Raw genomic sequence first — 20,273 nt, 5'->3', positions numbered from 1 at the left:
CAGTGTACAATTTATCAACTTGCCCAACTTTTTAAACCGTATTTATTGGCTACAAAATTAAATGTTTCTAGACGCAAAGAACACATTGTAGATTAGCCTGTACGCCGGATCTACAATAGGTGCATTCGGGAAGCGCGCTTTCGGCGCTAAAAGCGTCTTCTATCTTTGTTCGACATACAGTGAGTGACGAAGATAGACTGACGTTTTCAGCGCTAATAGCGTCTCCCCGAACGCAGCCAATGTGTCCTTAAAAAATTTGTCGACAATTTACGATTGTTCAGTATACAATTTATCACCTTGCCAAAATTTTTTAACTGTATTTATCGGTTACACAATAGAATGATTCCAGACGGAAAGAAGACATTATAGGTCAGCCTTTACGCTTAATCTACAATGTGCTCTTTGCGTCCAGAAACATTCGGTTTTATACAAGCAAATCGAAACGCTTGAGAAATTTGTCGACAATTAACGATTGTACAATGTACACGCACCGGCATAAATGCTGTCCCTATCCTTGTGAGGTGCACGCACACAACTACAGGGACTCTAGTTGTGTGCGTGCACCTCACAAGGATAGGGACAGCATTTATGCCGGTGCGTGTACAAATTATCAACTTACAACTTTTTTAAACACATTCATCGGCTACGCAATAGAATGTTTCCAGACGCGACCGAGCACATTGTAGATTAGCCTTTAAAGTCACGGCGAAACAAGACAGTACTCACCGCGAAACACAAAAGCGGGGCGTCGTTTCCGGGGAAAATATAATACAAACGATCCGCGCGCGCAGAGACCGTGGATCATCATTATTTGACGCGCGAGCGGGCGAGAGTCGGAGGAGCCGTCCGTCGAATCGACGATTGTTAAGAAAAACGCCGGAGGTGATTCACGGTGGCGACCGCGCGGCGACGCTCGCGTCGACGCTCCTCCCCGCGGGCTCGTGGGACGTCCCTCACAGTGTGCCGTTGCGTCCGCGGCCCACGTCCGGCGGCGGCGGCGGCGGGACGCGTCCGCCGCGTCCGCAGTACGGTCCGCGGCTCGATCAGTAGCAGCTGACTCGCTGCTCGGGGTGTACGTAGTCGCGCCGCCTACTCGGTAGAAGCGAGCCGCGCACGCGCGCGCCCGCACGCCTGCCTGCCTGCCCGTCCGACCGACCGCCCGCCCGCCCGCTCGCCGCCCGCGTTCGAGGGCGAGAGAGTTTACTCGCGTACAAACGGAGGAGTCGTCCGAGCCCGAGATATAGTGTGCGCGTCGCGTTGTCGTGCGCGCCAGCCTGCCCACCCCGGTGTCAGTGTGTCGTGGTGCGCGCGTGTCGCGTGTGCGTGTTGCGCGCGCGCACGTGTGTGTGTGTGTATGCGTGCGCGCCTCTGTGCCGTACGCGGTACCGGTGTCGCGTGTGTACACGTTCTCGGAAGAAGCGGCGACGAGTGAGATATGCCGTTCGCAGCCTCCGTCGCAGCCGCCGCCACCGCCATCGCCACCGCGAGCTACTGCGTGACGAACGGCGCGCACGTGAATCGTGCGCACGCCGCGACGGACACGCGCGACGACGAGGTGAGCCGATTCCCCCGCGAGCGGAAACAAAAGCGCGTGGCCCGAGTTAGCCGCCGATCGGGCGAACGGAGAGCATCGAAGAGAAACAAGACGTTCACGTACACGCGTGATATACATTTGTATGTTCGCTGGCTATGCACGTATAGCGCGTCGAACGAAAGAGAGAGAGAGAGAGGAGCCGCGGGGACGCCGCACCCGAGAAACTCGTGTGAACGCACGTGGGCACCGGACGAGGGAGAGAGCGACGGGAGCATGTGCGTGCGTCCTCGCGGCCGCGGAAATAGCGGGGCGAACCGGCACACTTTATGCGCACGTAACGTACGAGCGGCGATCGATCCGCGCGCGCGACGCGCCGTATTCGAGGCGGAGAACCGACGCGGAGAGAGAAAGGAGCAGCGCCGCGTCTAGGGGAGCCTTGTGCGGATTTACGCGCGCCACATCGCGTCGCGACGCGTCCCGATCTGTCTCGTCCCGGCCCGGCCCGGCCCCGGCCCCGGCCCCGGCCCCGGCCCCGTCGTCGTCGTCGCCGCCGTCGCCGTCGCTCCGCGTTTGTCTATTGTTGTGCGTGTCGCGTGCGCGCGGCCATCGCCCGCCGACGGGCGGGACGCGTCCGCTAGCGCGTTTCTACCCTCTGGCTGGCTTCGGCCGCGTGACGTAATCCATTCAAGCGCTTACTACGCAATACAAGACGCGGCCGTCACTCTCTTTCGCGCGTGCTCTCTCTCTCTCTTGCTCTGTGTGCTTGTGTGTGTGTGTCTCTGTCTCTCTCGCTCCCCGCCTGCTGCTGTCTCGCTCGCCCTCTCGCTCGCTCGTTCACTCGCGCTCCGTCGCACCCGCTCAATGCCCGCGCCCGCTCCAGCTCCCCACCAACCTCCCCGGTGCCCCCGCGACGCGACGCGACGCGACGCGGAGCGGCGCGGCGCGCCCTCCTTCTTTCTCTGTTTTGATCGCTCGCCGCCGGCGCAGAGTGCTCGCGCGATTGGGCGAGAAGGACCGATCGACGGATGAAGCGCGAGAAAGTGACGCGAGTCCGTTTCACGTGGGACGCCGCGTCTCGGCCGCGCGCGCCGGCCTCCGCACGCTCGCGTCCTCTCCTCCCTTGTATTTCGGCGCGAGCGGCGACGCACCGTGTCCGCCTAATCCGTCAGTGCTCTGCGCGCCCGACGGTGGTGAGCTTCGCGGTGTCACGCCGCAGTGGAAACCCGACGCGCCTACGCTCGCCCCCGCCGAATGCGCCGCGAGGAATCCAAAGGTTGGTGTAGCGTGTGTGTGTGTGTGTGCTCGCGCGCGCGCGCGCGCGCGTCGGACTTGCGACCTGCGTTTGTTCCGCTTGTCCGGTCGATTGATCGATCGTACGAATAAACGAAGGAGCAAACGAACGAACGACTGACTGACTGACTCTGACTGACTGACTGACTTACTGACTTCGTTCGACTTTGTTTACCTTCGATTCCACCCGCCGCGTCCCGCGACTGTGTCGATACATCATAAACCGAGAATTATGTCAATGTCAACGTAAAACGGGAGAACCGAGCGCGTTTATCGGCCGCGTTTATCGCTAAACGCGCCGCGGAGAGAGCGAAGACGCGGTGTCTCGCGTGTGAGAGATCCGCCCTCTTCGACCTCTCTCTCGCTCTCTCTCTCTCTCTCTCTCTTCGTTCCTTCGTCTCCCTCGCGCCGCAGCGCGCTTTCTTCCCCCGTAACGGTCACATTCCTAGACCACTATTCGAAGATGGTGTACGAGTTCTGTCCGGCAAGACGAATCGACCGAAGGTGTGTATGCGTGTGCGTATGCGCGCGCGCGCGCGCGCGTGTGTCCATGTGTGGACACTTTTACGGAACGGTGCGACGCAGTCGATCCGCGAGTGCCGCGTACTGCGCGTCCGTTTCCATTCGGCGCGCGGAAAACGTGCGGGTGCGCTCGCGACGTGTGTTTACAAACACGACTTTCGCGCGATAAGATCGATAACCGCGTGGAAAAGCCGCCGCTCGTCGACGGGGAAACTCGCGCGAGTGCCGGACGAGTGGGAAGGGAGGGTGTGAGAGGCCCCTCCCTGCCCCCCCCCCCCCTCGAGCGGGGACGGACGCGTCGCGTTGACGACCAGCGTTAATTTCTTATCGCGTCAGAGGTGAGACTCCATTCGGGATGACGGTGCGTGCGTGGGCTGTTGCGCGGCGTCGTCTATTTTTCCACCGCGAGCGGGAGTCGACGCGTAGGCGTGACGACGCCTGTGCTTCTCTTCCTTCCGAGAGCGCCCGAGATTACGCGGCGCGGCGTCTCCTAGTCCGGCTGTATTTACGCGCGAAACGTCGCGCAGCGCGATAATTACTTAGGTGATCGATGCAATGCGCGCCGCTGCACGTGACGCGACACGCGACGCGCTCTCGTAGACGCACGGCGAGAGTGCGCGATTCGCGTCGCAGGTAGCGTCGCGAGCCACGAGGTGCCGAGACCCCGGAGAAGAGAGAGAGAGAGAGTGAGAGGGGGGTCTCGCCGAGGAATCAATCGACGGCGAGGCATGGTGTGCGGCGATGCTATTGCGCGGCATCGCGTAAGATCGCCGTACCTCTACCCCACGCGGCCACCGTTCATTCTAACGACGCATTTCGGCGACGAGTCCGCGTCCGCGCGGCGGGGCAACGCATTCCGGGGACTCTCATTCTCCTTCCCTCCCTTTTTCTCTCTCTCTCTCTCTCTCTCTCTCTCTCTCTCTCTCTCTCTCTCTCTTTTTCCCCGAGAGAGTAGATCGGCCGACGGAAAATTTCGACAAATTCAACCGCCTTTCGCTCAGAGTAATGCGGAGTGATATCCACCTTCGCTCCGACTCTCGCGACGCATTTTCAGCGGCGACTCGTCCCACTTCTGCGTCTCCTTTCCTCGGGGGAGCAGATCGGCGGAACGGGAAATGTCGACAAATTCAACCGACTTTTGCCCACGCCCGAGTAATGTGAAATGGTATTGTAATATTCGAGAGAATTCTCTCTCCCCTCATAAAAAAAAATAGAATTTATTTCAAACATAGAAATCTCTTCAAGCTGCCAGTGATAAATAACAATAACCGGGCTTCTTAGTCGACATTAACCGGCCGGTGTTTTAATGCAGAAAATTTATTACGAAAAATATTACCCAGCCAGGGGGTTTGAACCTGGACTTTTCTACCCTCTAGGCGGGCGTCTCACCAATTCGACCACTGAGGCATGTTAGAATTTCTTTCCTCAATTTAATTACAATATTAGCATTATAAAAGGGTTAACGCTCGTATTCTATTTGACAGTAACAATAATGCGAATAAGGAGGCCAAGTTTAACGAGCTATTCGGTTGACAGTGTTGATAAAGATATATTTTACTAATGGATATCGATATAATTACATTGACGATATAGGATTGCGTTTCTTAGTGTTCAGATGTATAAATAAATTGGCCAGATTCATTGGTACACTGAAAGGCAAAACAAATAAATTGAACACCACACTGAAAAAAATTTCTGGTTGAATATGGACGAATCAGATAATTCCTTTAGGATTTACCAGAATTCCTTTAGGATTTACCAGAATTCCTGTAATCCTACAGAAATTCTGGTAAATCCTAAAGGAATTATCTGATTCGTCCATATTCAACCAGAAATTTTCTTCAGTGCACTAATGTCGTATGTAATAAAATATTACACGGAAAGACCGGCTAAGGCAAAAATAACTAAAATTAAAATGTTGCCGTACGAATAGTAGGGGCATCTACATTGTTTTGTGTTGCAACATCCGCTAAGTTTGCTGCACAAGACGCCTATAGTTGTCTCCGCTATCATACCAATATGGGTATGGCAACCACAGATATAGCTGTCCTAAATGTTACTATTTATTGAGGTTCTGCTAACCCTAATTAGACATGTGGTAACCATATCGGTCTCTCCGTGTAGCATTTATACAATACTGTGATAGATCGCGTACGTGGACTGTCCTGTTGCAGTCCGAGGGTTCTCTTCGTTTTATCTCTACGGGAAATCCCGACGAGAACACGTTTCGATAATAACAATCTTGACCATTGTTTGATAGTCAAATGCGTTTTTGGCTTATCGCGTACCTACTGACTCGTGCATTTCCTAATAAACGTCCGCTCCCGAGTTATGTCGCCGATAATTCTAGATAATCTGGACATTCCTAGGAGAGACGCGTGGAGCAGTGGTCGCAATATCCTCCGTCGCTCGTACCTCAACGACGCATTTTCAGCAGAGAATCCGCGCCCGCGCGGCGGGGAAACGCAAATCCGCCGACTCTCGTTATCCTTCCGTCTCTTTTTTCCGAGAGGATGGATCGGCCAACGGGGAATTTCGACAAATTCAACTGCCTTCCGCTCCGAACACCCGAGTAACGTGGAACGATACCCGCCGTCGCTTCTGTCTTTAGCGACGCATTTTCAGCGGCGAATCCGCACAAACCCGGAAACGCGTTCTCTCTCTCTCCCCTCACTCCCTCCCTCTTTCTTCGAACGACTAAATTAGCGGACGGCAAATTTCGACGGGCAACTTGAATCGTTTTGTGCTCGCAGCTACGCGGGGCGATGCGGAGGCAAGTCCCCTATTATGAGATTGTCTCCTAATATGAGACAGCAGGTTTTCAACATAAAACTTTAATCACGAATCCTCTTTTCGCAACGATTACACCAAACAGCTTTCACTCCAATAAATTCACGATGTAATAGACGATGTCTATTAATTTAGAAAAAAGAACTGCTAATAGGGGACTCTCCTTCACCCGTCGCGTCGACCTCGATGACGCGTCTCGGCGGCGAAGACACGCAAATTCAGGAACTTGTTCTTTCTTATTTTTGACAAGTAAATTAACCGACAGGAAATTTTGACGGACAAGTTCAGCTGGCTCTCGGAACCCGCACACGTAATATCCGTCGCGTCGACTCTAACGACGCGTTTTAGCGGCGGACCCGAGGTACGCAAGTTCAAAAACTCGTTTTCGCCTTCTCCGTTTCAAAGGGGTAAAGTGACTGGCAGAAAATTTTGTCGGGCAAGTTCATCTGCTTCGCGTAGTCGGACTTGCGCGTGGAATAACATTCGCCGCGTTGGCTTTAACGACGCGTTTCGGGGTAATTTTCTCGGTTTTCTTTTCTTCTCCAAAAAATAGATCGACCCCTGCGAGGGGAAAATTGTGGCGACAAATTCAACCGTCTCGCGTTCAGGCTTGTAGATAAAAAATTTGTAACACGCGCTTATTTTGCAGTGCCGCCGTTATTTCGCCGTCGATCTTTATTATTCGGAAAGTTCCGGCGTGCCATCGATACGATCGATCGACAGACGACATCTTATCTCGGAACTTAGATAGGTGAGCGTAAACATTCAGCCTTGCCGATAGGTATGAAAGAAAAGCGGCCAAGGGAACGGCACGTTAATGGATTAACCTCAACCATTACATTGTCGCTCTCGGATAATCGCGTTTGAAGTTGAAAGTGATGAAACTATCTGAAATTTCCTCGCAAAACTTTTGGATAAATAACTGCGTAATATTTTCAATTGATCCACCGGTTCGGAATTGCAGAATAAATGATTTTATACGTTATTTAAGATTTTAGACGACAGCACGAGAAAGCCTGTAGCGTCTAAGTAAACTCGAGTTATATCGTGAATCCGCAATATTGCGCAACTTTCGTTCCCCATTTAACGTTACGCCGAGAAAAAAAATATCGATTTAAATCAAATAGATGACATACGTTGAAATCGTGTTTCTTGAAATTTACTAAATTTTTATTTACTTGTGCTAAAACATTTGCTAGATTTGAAGAAATGCATATGCGCACTTTTAGAGATTCCAGCGAGAGGTAAACCGCTGAGGGCATTGTGGTGTACAGGTTTGCGGCATTACTGGTCATTGCTATAGCAAATGCTATAGCAAAAAATGCCTATAGGCCACGCATACCCCTTTAGGAATGTAGCCTTCCAGATGGGAGGTTTTCTTCGGCAAGGTTTAGCAGCCTACTGAAGATGAAGTAAAACCAAATGCTCGGAATACCAGAACGAACTGGATAAAACAGACTTTAAGCCTAATTCACGAGGAAGAAGGTTTGCCCCTCGGATTTCAGTCTCAATCAAATAAAATTTTGGTTAAGGTAAAGAAATATTTTGTTTTAGATTAAATAGAAGTCTAGTAAGGTCAAAATTCAAAGAAAATTTGTTTGATTGCGAAGAAACTTGTTTTCTGGGTGTATAAAGCCCGTGTCACACTAGGTATTGCGGATGGCAGATCACATTTCAGCCAATCAGACGAGACAGCCTCGGATCCGATGGATTGAATTACGATCCGCAATCTCAATCCGATTTACGATCTGCAATACATAGTGTGACACGGGCTTTACTCGCAGTTTCCAGCAGCGTCAGTTGATAGACTCCGGGATCCCGACGTAGAGATTGCGTTCTTTGTACACGTCGGAGAATCCGAAAATTACGTTTAACGGTCGTTTTTTAGCGTCGGGTAACGTTGCTCTTTTTCCCATATTTCCCCGTCTTTTGCATATCCATACGAAATTTTCGTTCTTCCCCCGCGTTTTCTGCCGCGGCGATGGACAGCAGCGAGGCTCGAGAGGCCCAGAAGTGGCGTGTTTTCGCCTGCTGCTAACGGCACGCGATTTACAATGGCGTTTGATTGGGATGTACCGTTCGGACTCGGAACCGGCCGGGAGTTTAGGATTGCATTGTGTCGCTGCGATGAAAACGCGCGGTTTGTTTGTCGTCGAACGCCCACCCGCGTTTTTCTCGCCCGTTTTCAACCGCGTTCCGTTTTAATAATCGCGAGAACTGTATAATAAACCGAATCGGCGCTCATGTGCCAGCCCTCCGCGCATAACTTTACATATTTTGCGCTCCCGTCGGGACAATCGGTCATTTGTAACGTTACGAATGGGTTAAAGATCGAAAGGTATCGTTTATCATAATTGCTTCAACTGTCGTTTCGCATCTTCAATCTTTTTAATTGCACAAGAGATACGGCTATCTAAGCTTGTTTCTCCCACCTCCCCCCCCAACTTTCATCTCTCCCTCTCTCTCTTTCAGAGAAACGCATAAAAATTCCCTTTTAATTTTCTGCACTACTTAACTTATCGCGGGGCTATAAATAAATTACGTCGCTTGTTTTAGAAACGCAGAGTGTAAACGCGATGTGCCGTTGCACATCGCCGGCGGGTCTCGGGCGAGGAAAAGGTATCGGCGCGTATTTTCGGTGCGACTTTTCGGGGCTGCACTTGCGCAACCGTCAAAACAAACGGACGTCGCGTAAGTTGGGACGATAAGTAGCGGTGTATGTTCCTCCGCGCGCGGCGCGATCTGATAACGCGTAGAGTAAATTAAAGGCCCCAGGAAGCCCCGCTATCTCGGGAGCGTCGGCATGCGCGATAAAAAACATGGTGCGCGGTACGCGGGAGTAATTTACAACGTACGCGACGGACAATGCGCGTTTTGCATTGAATGAAGCGATCTAATTTCCCCTCCGCGCCCCCGCGCGTTATACAATATGGGATAATGCGGCATTCACGTGCTCGCGTTTGTGGATTTGCGAAATACATTTTCGTGCTGCTCCGAGTCGGGGATGTATATATATAGCCCGTTGGAGTATCGGCAAACGCCGAAGAACCTCGTGGGCGCTCGACAAACGCAAGGCGGATGAAACGCGTGTTAATTAATTACGTATCGGGCAAATCGAATCGCATATGTAAGTGTTCCCGTGGTTGATAACGAGTTTCGTGGCTAAACGCGCCGGCGTGTACAATAAATACCGTCAAAGGTGCGCGGGGGCCTCGAATGCGGTCCCGAGACGGAGGTATTTGAATTACGTAGACTAACGTTGAAATTACATCGAAAGGTTAGACCGTGATCACGATTTAACGGATAAATTAATTTAGCGTCTCCGCAGAGAGATCGAGCGTCAGTATTAACCAATTTTCTGTATGCATTTTGTATGGGAAGAGAAACTGAAAGACGCTAAAATTATTAACGTGCAGTTGGTATCCTCTTTCTCTTAATTTCTTGCGTTTTCCCTTGAATTTGCGTGGAAATTTTTTTTAAAATTCATTTTTAGTTATTTCTTTACACCGAAGACGATCCGGAGTGGATCGAAACGTTTGTGTTTTACGTTCTATTATTAAATTGCCCGTGACTATTTTAAAGACCACGCCTCATTACCTGCGTACGGCTCGCATTGGCCTTTCCTACCTTCCACTTGTTTTTACTAAAATTATTAATCTTAGAAAATGACGCTTATAAGAGATACAGATTAGCCTTAGCGCGAGGGGAATAGTTTTAATTAAAATTCACTTAAAAGCCTAATTATAGTCCAATCGATTTTTCGATTGCGATCTCGAATGCAACGGAAGAAACCTGAATGCAACGTGTATTCAGTCGTACGCGACACAGAAAGTTTTAGGAGATATAAACAAGGTACATGTTTTTTTATCCCTCGGTGGCCTCGTAACCTTTTAATAACGCACTTTGAAGTTTCTGTGCTCCCCGCGTTCTTTAAGTCTACTCGGCTGTCCTTACCTCGTGGGCACGAGCGCACTCGGCTGTTCTTACGAATGGACATGAATAACGGTCAATTAGATGCGATAGGAAATCAGTTTTTACAAATTTTTACAAACTTTTACAAATTCGTCGATGGTGATAAACGCTTGTGTCGCGCTTAATTAAAAAATCGCCGAGTTACGCCGTGCGTACGGGCGCCCTCGTCGGTGGCGTCGTTCAAAAATTATCTCTTATCGTGAAAAATGTGTTTCCGCGCGCGATAAAGTCATTTGCGTACGGAATCGTAGACACTCGCGCCACTTTTTTTTTCAGACGTATAATCTCGCGTTTCCATGTCATTGGAGATATTTCCAGTCCCCTTCGATTAACCCTGGCCGTCTATCCCATACGGTTGCGCGCACACACACACGTACGGAGAGCTTTTTCTCCGCAGGAATACGAAGGGTTTGCGCTGCGGAAAAAGGGGAAAAAAACGTTTTTTTGGGCAACTTATACGGTTAGCTCTCGAGAAGGCTATCGAGTGTTCTTTGTTCGGCGAAGAGATGCATCTCCGTGGAGGATACCCGGGGCGGGACGCCGCGCGCGGAATGCATCGCGACGCGGCGCGGCGCGACGGCGTTTTTGCGGCGCGAGAACCGATCGAGAACCGCGCGCCGGACGCGCGACGCCGCCGTCGGCGTGTAAAGTCCGAAGTCGCTCGCGGAGAACGGAGGAGATATCGCGCGGGCGCGTGATACGACGTTTCGTACTTGATATCGTTCAAAGGTTAGGCATTTCCATTCGCGCCGCCCTTCATTGTGTCTCGCTGTCCAACCCGTCTCGCCTTCCGCCATTTACGCCGCGCTCCCTCGTTCGGTTCCTCGTTCGAGTATACAAAAGAACAACCGGAGCACCGGTTGGCGGCGAAGGGTGAGGGGGCGAGGAAGCCCAAGACCGTAAAGAGGCGGATGCCCCAGTGCTGCCCCGACGATCGTTGACGCGCACCGAAACACGGAAATATTTTTATGGTGCCGAGCGACGCGCCGGAACTTTTGTTCCCGCTACGCTTCTCTTTCTCTCTCTCTCTCTCTCTCTTTCTCTCTGTGTGTCTCTCTCTTTCTCTCGTCGTTGCCTCGATCCTGTCCCGTCGATTTCCCCCTACCACGCGCCCGCGCTTTCGACCCTCGCGCCGTATCCCTCCCCCATCCGTAGCTCCCGGCCGGAGAGTCGCGCCCCACCACTACTCTCTTTCTCTCTCTCTCCCTCCCTCCCTCTCCTCATTCCTCCGTATCTCGAGCATGCGAGCGGTAGAGAGACATGAATCGGCGTACGGCGCGGCCGTGTTTTCGAGCGAGTACGAGTGCGGCGGCCAGCGGTATCCGTTATTATCGTACGATCTGGACGAGAGCCGCCGTCGCTGTTGCTTCTTCTCTCTGCTGCTGGTAGGTTGGCAGCGTCGCGTCGCGTCGCGTCGCGTCGCGTCGCGTCACGTCACACGTGACAGCCATCGTCCCGGCCGCCGGTGTTCCTCTCGATGAAGAACGGCGAGCGATCCGAGGCGCGTGTGTCGTCTCCGTAGTAGCGAATTCCCCGAAGCCGACCGTCGCGTCGCGCCGGTGTGTGTGTTTTTGGTATCGCCATTTATCTTCGCCGACTAAGGACGCCGACTAAAGCGGCGGCCTTCCTGTTGACGTGCGCGTAAGCGAAGCGAGAGCGAAAGCGCGCGCCGATCCGCCACGTGCGATACGGCCGTGAAGGTGTGTTGCCCCGTGTTGTTTTCATGTTTACCGCGGAGGACCGCGCGCGTTGCGCCTACGATAGCGTCGGGCGTTATTGTATACACCACGCGAGACGGATCTCCTTTTCTCTGTCTCTGCCGACGAGGCCGCGGGACCACGCGGGACAGGCCCTCCCGATTAAACCAACGCCGAACCACGCCGCGACACGAGACCCGCGAACAGCCGCGAGTGGACAGCCCGCATTGTTTACCGTTCGTGCCGACTCGACGGAACGGAGTGGGCTTTGTTTTTCTCCTGGCGAAAATCAAAGAGCGCGAGTCACCGCGTATCAATCAGTTCACCCGCGTTAGCTCTCGTTCCTACCCCATACTGCACAAACAATGGACCGTGGGTCGTTAATAGCACACGTATCGAGCAACGAATTTCCGCGAATCGCGTATGCCGGGTCATGAATCATTAATGGCGCGTATAGTCTGGAGCTGGTTTTACGGAAGGACGGAGCGACGAGCGACGAGCGCCGGTCTACCCCGTCTTGTTTGCCGCTACACGCTGCTCCTTGTTGTGACTTGGTATATCATATTTTATGTATTTTCCCGTACATTTTGTACGCATCCGTATACACGAACGCCGTGCACGTGCGCCCGCGCTGGTTCGACGCGGCCGCGCTGCCGCTTAAGCTAACGCCACACTATGCGCCATTCGTGATTTGCGATTCGCAGAAATTTATTGGACATTCGTTATTCCCTACCACACTATTCGTGATTCGCAGTTTGTCATTCGTAACTTGTTATTTGTCGTTTCGCTCGCGTTAACTTAGACAATTTTTAACCTTAACCTGTTATCGCAGGATTTGTATCGTAAGCCTGCAATTAGTCAAGTTTCAATATTAGTCAGAAACCACTATTGTAAGCGTCTAACGATTCCGGGCCTAGAGAGGCCATATCGCGAAAGGTACAGAGAGGAGACGTAAACACGAAGGAAGGGAAATTCATGATTCGGAAGAGGGGAGAGCAGGATTTAGGAACCGTGTGCGAGCGGGTTTAGGGAGAAGAGAGTCGACTAGCGAGTGCGAATTACGCGTTTTCGGAGGTGAACGTACCAAGGAAGGCGAGCGTTATTGGAAGCGAGCGTGCTTCGAAGTCTAACTCCGGTGAGCGTACCGGGAGTCATCAGAGGAGAAAAGTGTATACGGGGTATTAATCCACGATTAAATAATAAAGACACTGTATTCGTTGAAAATCCGCAAGCTATCCAGAGAAAGAATCCTTACACTATTCTCGTCAAAAAACCCGCTCGGCTAGCGAATCACTGCGAATCGCGCGCGGCGAATCGACCAAGTTTTCCTTCACACTATTCACGAATCTCTCATAGTGTGGCGTTGGCTTTGGTAATAACGAATGTCCAGCGAATTTCTGCGAATCACAAATCACGAATCGCGCATAGTGTGGCGCCAGCTTTAGATAACAATGCCGGGCGCTGCGCAAAGTTTTACGCGCACGCGAGTGGTGATCTCTCGCGTGATGTATGGTAATCTGAGAATCGTGTATCGTAAACCGGCTATAAGTCTCGTTAACGTGACTGATCTCGGCCGAGTTTTTTTTTCCCCACCTTTTTCTCGCGACCCTGTCGGCCCGCGCGGACGTACGACGTATCCCCGGTTCTATTTCGCGTTCGCCGGATCGATGATAGATTCTCCCGTATGAATTAGTAATCTCCGTACGTTTTGCGGTTTATGCGCGCCGCGTCGCCACGTAAAACCGCAAGGCCGCGCCTGAGAGCCGTTTAACCGCGAATATTTACTATTTTATTATCACTCTGTCACCCAAGTCACCTAAGTCACCTATCTAAACTATAGTAACACGCGGTTATTCTCTCCGACCAACGCCGCGGCGGAACGTCAAGATAACGCGCGACTCATTCATTTGTTACGTAACGCGGCCGGCTCGCGTGAAACGAGCCGCGCGTCACGTACGGAACGTACAAAGCGATACGACGCTCGGGCGTCGTGGAACGGCGCACGTAGACGTGAAACGTTAAAAATCCTGCGCGGTACGTCTAATTAATTACGGACGCGGCACCGACGTCCCCGTAAATAGAGGCGAAAAAAAAAACCCTTCGGTTTATATATAGTCAAACTCCAAACGGGAGAGGACGCCGCGCCGCTTACGAGCTTACGGCCTTAATCGTTTGTTTACATAGCGAATCCGAGCTGCGCCGGTGCCAGGTGTCCACTCGAGAATCCTAACGTCGACAGTCGTTTTCCCAGAGAGAGCAGGCCGGAATTGTCTCCAGCCAATTTTGATCAACGAAGGGGGTGGAGGGGGGGGGGTCCCTTTCTCGCCTTCTCTTTGAAGCCGCGATCGTTTCTTTTCAAGTTATGAGCGACGGGTGGAAAAAAAGAGCATCCACGTCTCTCTCGTTTTAAATTACTCCGTGACGCCGTTTGACGTACCATGTACGTTTCGGCAAAATTACGGAGGGACCAGATCGTTTTCTCGCTTTCAACGTAATCTCCCGGTAAATCCCAAATGTCCCATGGGGCAGGAGGGGGGGGGGAAGCGGCTGCAACTGCGTGTTAACCAGACTTTTCTTGTAATCGAGAACCCGCCTTGCGGAGGGTTACGGCCCCGCGGGAGGGCACGCCTAGTTAAATATTCTACGCGAGTTGAATCATTATTAAATCGAATCTCTCGCGGGTCGGATCCTCATTTTCTTTTTTTTTTTGCGCGCGGTGCATAAATCAGTCCTGCATATTGTTAATTAACGGGTATCGAGCGGCGGAACGTGCATTATGCGCTCTTGCGCGCCGAACGTACACGGAAGACTGGCGATTCCACGTGCATTAGCATATTAAAATGTGCCGCTCGCAAGATCGTTGTTTAATTGGATAATTTGCCTTCCTGTTTTTTTTTCCGTTTTTTTTACGCAGTAGCAGTTTACACACTTTACTCTGTCCCGTCGCGTGTGTACATTAGACCGTTGCGATTGATGTGCCGCGGCGCGTTCAACGCTTTTCCTCTCTCGAATGACATACTCCCGATCGATTTCAAACAGTCCCCGTATTTGAAGAAGCTCGTCTCACAAACAGAAATCCCTTAATTTGGAATGTGGAGCTTTGTGGCGCGAAATAAACGGGCACGAACGTGCAAACTGCCCCTTAAAAGTGAAGCTCCCGCAGACACGACGTTGCCGTGAAAGTGACCGCTGGCCGAAACGCTGCGCGCCGCGATTCGATTTACTGATAATAATGCATGTCGATCGACGGAAAGGTGTTGCAATTAATTACACGAGAGAACTCCCGTTCCGCGCGAGTTTCGCGCGTCATTTCTGTACATTTTGACATTTTATTTAAACAAGGAAATAACATTGGAACGTGTAAATAAAAAAAATAAAATCAGATGATATTTTTGCGGTATCTCGTGCGCAAACAGAAATTGAAATTGTTCTCTCATTTGATATTTACGCTCGCAGCGTGGTTACACGTGGTACACGTGTCGACCGGAAAATATGTGGAAAGTTTTTTCCGTTTATTTCGGAAAGTTGCACGGCGAGCCCCGTGAGATAAAAAGTGTCACGAAAATTGTCACCGCGAGCCCGCACTTAGCCGGCCCCGCGAATGAGGTTACGTGAAAACGGAATTTATCATTGGTCGCGACGTCTTTAACGCTGCTCCATTAATAGAACATCTAAATCGGGCCGGTGAAATGTTTCGCCTTTTGTCGCAAGCATAGACGCGCCGTGAGACGTAACAGCTCTTTGTATTTAAATGCGCCGCGTCGAACGTAATTCCACGTTACAATGACAATAAATACATTATTCACATTGTTGTGTAGATTATCCGTAAAGTTGGGTGCACAGGTGTGTGTCTGAGCGCTGAACGCGGTTTCTTTAACCCGGCGTTGGAGTATGACAAGTCCCTGATGCTATAAGCGTACACTGAAAAAAATTTCTGGTTGAATATGGACGAATCAGATAATTCCTTTAGTATTTACCAGAATTCCTTTAGGATTTACCAGAATTCCTGTAATCCTACAGAAATTCTGGTAAATCCTAAAGGAATTCTGGTAAATCCTAAAGGAATTATCTGATTCGTCCATATTCAACCAGAAATTTTTTTCAGTGTAGTAACATTATTTTCACAATCGCTAGAAACAGCGGAAAAGAGCGAAGTTTATCGCGAGACAATTTTCTCAAGACAAATGAAAACGCCTTGCGCGGTCGTGCTTGATTTTGATGCTCAATATATTTGTTTTGCGAATACATTTTCTTCAAAACAGCAAATTTTCTTAATTACATGAAATTTTGGCAATTTCGTTGGTGTCAAAGTCAATTTAAAATATTTTAATACGTTTTAAACGTTTCATGCTATTAAATTCCGATATTAGCGGAGGTGTTCAATAGATTCCAGCTCAATGATTACGCTATTTTTATCTTAGTAACGTCAGGTTAAACAGTGATCGTGGATAAAATTTTTTATCACAAGAGATTCCGCCAGAAGAGGTTCGCAGTAATTGAATATTTCAAATTTAAAAATAATGGTATATAGAGGAAAGTCCCCTAATATATGATAGGGTTTCTGCAAAATTATTATAATAGGCATCATCTGTTGGCTACACCGTGAATTTATTGCCCTTGGAGTGAAATCTGTTTAGTAAAAAATTGATTGTTAGATCGTGTAGTCGTTGCGAAAAAAAGATTCGTGATTGAATTTGGACGTTGAAAACCTACTGTCTCATATTAGGGGACTCTCCTCTACTTATTTTGCTTCAAGATTGTGGAAAACGTTTATCTCGTATAGCCCGTTGTAGCCACGCTTTGTTACATTTTTGCAATTAAAATGCAACAAGTATATAAACAGAAATAGGAAAAAAAAGAGGACGCTGGGAAGATGAAACGCAGAAAAAGTTGAGCAGCGGGAAGAAATCATACGATGTAATATAGAAATTCGCGCGGGGCACAAAGCACTTTTACAGACAATATTGTCGCGTCGCGGAAATGGCTGTTGTAAATTAGAATCGTGGCAATACATAATAATCAAAGCCATAACAGAAATCACCTGTGGACCGATTGCGTCCGCGGCGCGAATAAATTTCCATCTCGAATTTACATCGGGATATAATTGACGTTTAAAATCCGAATAATTGCGACGCCGCGGAAAAACATTTTATCATTCATTTTTATTCATTCACCGATCACCGAGGGGACCAAGTTACTTTCGCGAACGAATTTTGACGCTGGGCTCTTTTTGCCGGCCGGAGAGGGGGAGGGATACGTCGTGAAAAATGCCGTAGACGTCGCGCCGTACACGTATCGCGGTTGAATCGAAGCGCGAGTCGGGAGAGAGTCGCGGGACCTGAAATTTCCAGCAGCTTCCACCTTGGGTGCCACGCCCTAGTTAGCCCGCTGGCAAGAATATCACGCAAAGAGATGAATTTTTGAAGGGGGGGGATGCACTCGGGCGTACCGACGCGGAAATGGCTCCCGTCGCGCGGGATAGACGGCGCGAGGGTATACGGCGTATAACAATGTTATACGCGGCAGGGGCGAAATTTTCGAAGCCGTGCTTACGTTGGCACGAGATATCGTTGCCGCGGCTTCCGCCAACGGGGGCTGCAATACAAATATCCGTGACGGCGGCCGCGCTCAGGTGGAGAGACCGGGAAAAGGCTTTTGGACTTGTCCGCAGTTTGAGCTTTGTGCAGGGGGGGGGGGGGGACGTCGCGAGGTGTCTCCCCATCGCAAAGTGGAATCCTAACGATACGGTTACGCGCATACGTGCGCCGCATTCACGCACGCACCCACCGGTCGTTCCGGCCGCTGGAGAGTTTCGTTTACATATCCGTGTACCACGGAGGAATTTCTATTCGCAAAATCACGCGTGTGTTCGGTCGAACTAATACGCGGGCGGGCGGACGGGGCGGGGCGCGGTGAGAAAATTTTTGGATACAATATCATTGTTTCTCCCTTCCCGCTCTGCTCCCTTTGGTCAATATTTTATTTCAGTTTCCATAGAAACGTGGGGAAAATCGTTAATGGGATTTTATATCGTGCCTATATCAAAGCTTCTTCGCGCCGATCCGTTATTGACAACGGGGGAAACTCGTGGTTCGATAGCGCCGCTGCTTTCTGAAATTATTACGAATTGTTATGCGGCAGTACTTTACGGGACACGTCATTTTTACTATATCTCACTTGGACTAAATCTGGAAAAATAAACCCCGGGAAAAATAAAGATGAGAATCCCGAGCAAGTTTGCAACCTTATTTCTCGGATGTCACATTTCGCGACCCAACGCCTCCATTTGTCTCGCGTTGTCACGAGTCCTCCTACAGGCGTGAAATTTATCCCACGACGTATCCGCGTTCTTACAACGGCGCGTCTCGCTTTCGCAAACGTAACGCCGCGCGCGTATCTTCCAATTCTCTGCGCGCGCGGCCTCGTCGTAACTCGGAGTCGTCGGCGAGACGCCGAAGGGAGTCGCATCTGCGTTTCACTTGCAACCAAACGTGGAGCTCCATTATCCGAAGGACGTCTGCATTATTGGAGCATCCTAAAGTTCCCGTTGGTCCAATACTTCACGCGTAATGCGAATCGATGCATAATGCACGAGCTGTGCGCGCGAACGTATGCGCGCATCGGTTCGGAGGATATGGGCGAGGACGCGTTTCGCGATGCCGAACGTGTGTCGCGCGCTCGTCGATGCATCGCGCCGATCTCGGAACAATGGAACGACTGCGCGCGCGCATATGCGTGCCTTCGAAATAACTGGGATTCCATCGCGAAAGCGTGTGCGCGAGACGGCAACCTGCTCGGGGACGAGGCAAACTGGCGGATGCGTGGCCGATTCGGCGACTCGCACAAACCGGACGTTTCTTCGTCGCCGTCGCCGTCGCCGTCGCTGTCGCCGTCGCCGTCGCCGTCGCCGCGCCTCTATACCCGCACAGAAATTTTAGTAAGGTCCTGGTAGGAGCCTAATAAGGATGCCTTAATGCCTGATCGGGTACTCATCGGGCAGCCCTGATAGGGCCCTAAATGTAACGTCGAGAATTAAAATTGCCCGATCAGGTTTTCCTTATCCAGACCTCATAACTTGCCCCTTGTTACGCCTTACAATTTCTAATAGGGGGGTAGTAGGGAATCAGTAGGCTACTTAAAAAATTTAATTTTTGAAACTAATTTTTAAATCCTGTTAAATTACATGGTCATCAAAGGTATATTTAGGTAATTGAAGTTTATCCATAATCCAGACAGCTCGCTGTCGGGTCACATCGGCTCGCCTCTTATACTAATACGGGATGATTTTTACTTACGAGATAGACGCGCGGTCGCGGCAGTGAGTGGTACTAGTACTATATATTCAGGTTAACGTTTGTCAAATCCTATGAGGGAATCAGGCGCACCAAATCAGGCACATGTCAGGAATTCCTTATTAAGGCATTCCTTACTTCCTGTTTATCAGGACCTGATCATACATAAGGCATGCCTGATTTCATTTCTACTCGGGTGATTTAGCCTTTGTCGCGAAACGCGCACCGTCCAAGTCTCTTGGCGCGAGGTCGCGAAACTTGACGACGGTCGCGCCTGCATTTCGTAGTAAGAGAATGAAACATTTACGAAAGAAGGCGTAGCTCTCATGAAGAATGAATCGGACGAGGTACCGAGAGTTGCGGGTGTACTTGATTTATTTACTGTTTCTCACGAAAATCGTGGTCAAGTGCCAACAGTTTCGGGCAATTCCCTCTCGACGTCGGGTCGATTGTTGTACGAAAAATATTTTTGTTTACTCGGATTAGTGGATGGAAGATACGGATCTCTCGTCTCAAGAGTTCTCTTATCTGTGCGTATCAGGAATTTACTTATCGGATTTCTAAAAGAAATGCCAGCAAACTTACGAAAGTAACAGTAAACGCTACAATTAAAACCATTAACGATTGAACAAATAGCTTCCTGTAGCTTCCTTTTATTTCTGAATCGCGCCATGGAAAAATTATATGGCTATGTGGAAACTGTATAATTTTCAATCGTAACTTCATAACTGTTATGAAAAGCACGTAATTTTTTTTCAACTTTGTTCGTGTTCAACTGCTGGTGGATATTACGCGCGCGCGATGTTCGGTTTGGTAATATCTATTTTTGCAAATTCATGTCCTGCTGACTAATGAAAAATCAGTTATGTTAAATAACACACTGCATTGTTAAAAACGACTATTTTTATTTTGCATTTTAATAAACACAATACGTAAATGCGCACCGTCAAGAAAATTAAGTCAATTTCAAGGTTGCTACTTATTGAATAATAATTGCGAGCAACGATACACTTGGTACACTATTACGTTGGTTTCGCTGGATTTCGTACTTTGTATTATAGGCCGCCCTTGGGCACGAAAATTATATTCACATCTGGCAAAATTTGCCCTCGCTCCAACGTATTCAGCTCATAATTACAGGATAAGCTTTACGCGCATGAGCGAGAGAAGGAAGAG

The 20,273-nt window shown here is 50.0% G+C and overlaps 1 protein-coding gene across 4 annotated transcripts in view; it reads left to right on the top strand.

The window, feature by feature from the left end:
• The first annotated feature begins 1,217 nt into the window (after nucleotides 1-1,217).
• Nucleotides 1,218-20,273, top strand: part of LOC105570241 (insulin receptor-like) — an 84,697-nt gene continuing 65,641 nt past the window's right edge. For 2 of the 4 annotated variants that reach the window (XM_012027314.1, XM_012027310.1), the window contains exon 1: nucleotides 1,218-1,555. The gene's annotated coding sequence lies outside the window, so the exon portion shown is untranslated. Of the gene's footprint in view, nucleotides 1,556-7,322; nucleotides 7,669-11,550; nucleotides 12,360-20,273 lie in introns of those variants that run through there. The other 2 variants (XM_012027312.1, XM_012027311.1) reach the window with 2 other exon arrangements.

This window comes from Vollenhovia emeryi, unplaced genomic scaffold, assembly GCF_000949405.1.
Source record: "Vollenhovia emeryi isolate VEMERY1.0 unplaced genomic scaffold, V.emery_V1.0 DF939121.1, whole genome shotgun sequence".
NCBI lineage: Eukaryota > Metazoa > Arthropoda > Insecta > Hymenoptera > Formicidae > Vollenhovia > Vollenhovia emeryi.
This window is presented reverse-complemented; position numbering and strand designations above follow the sequence as displayed.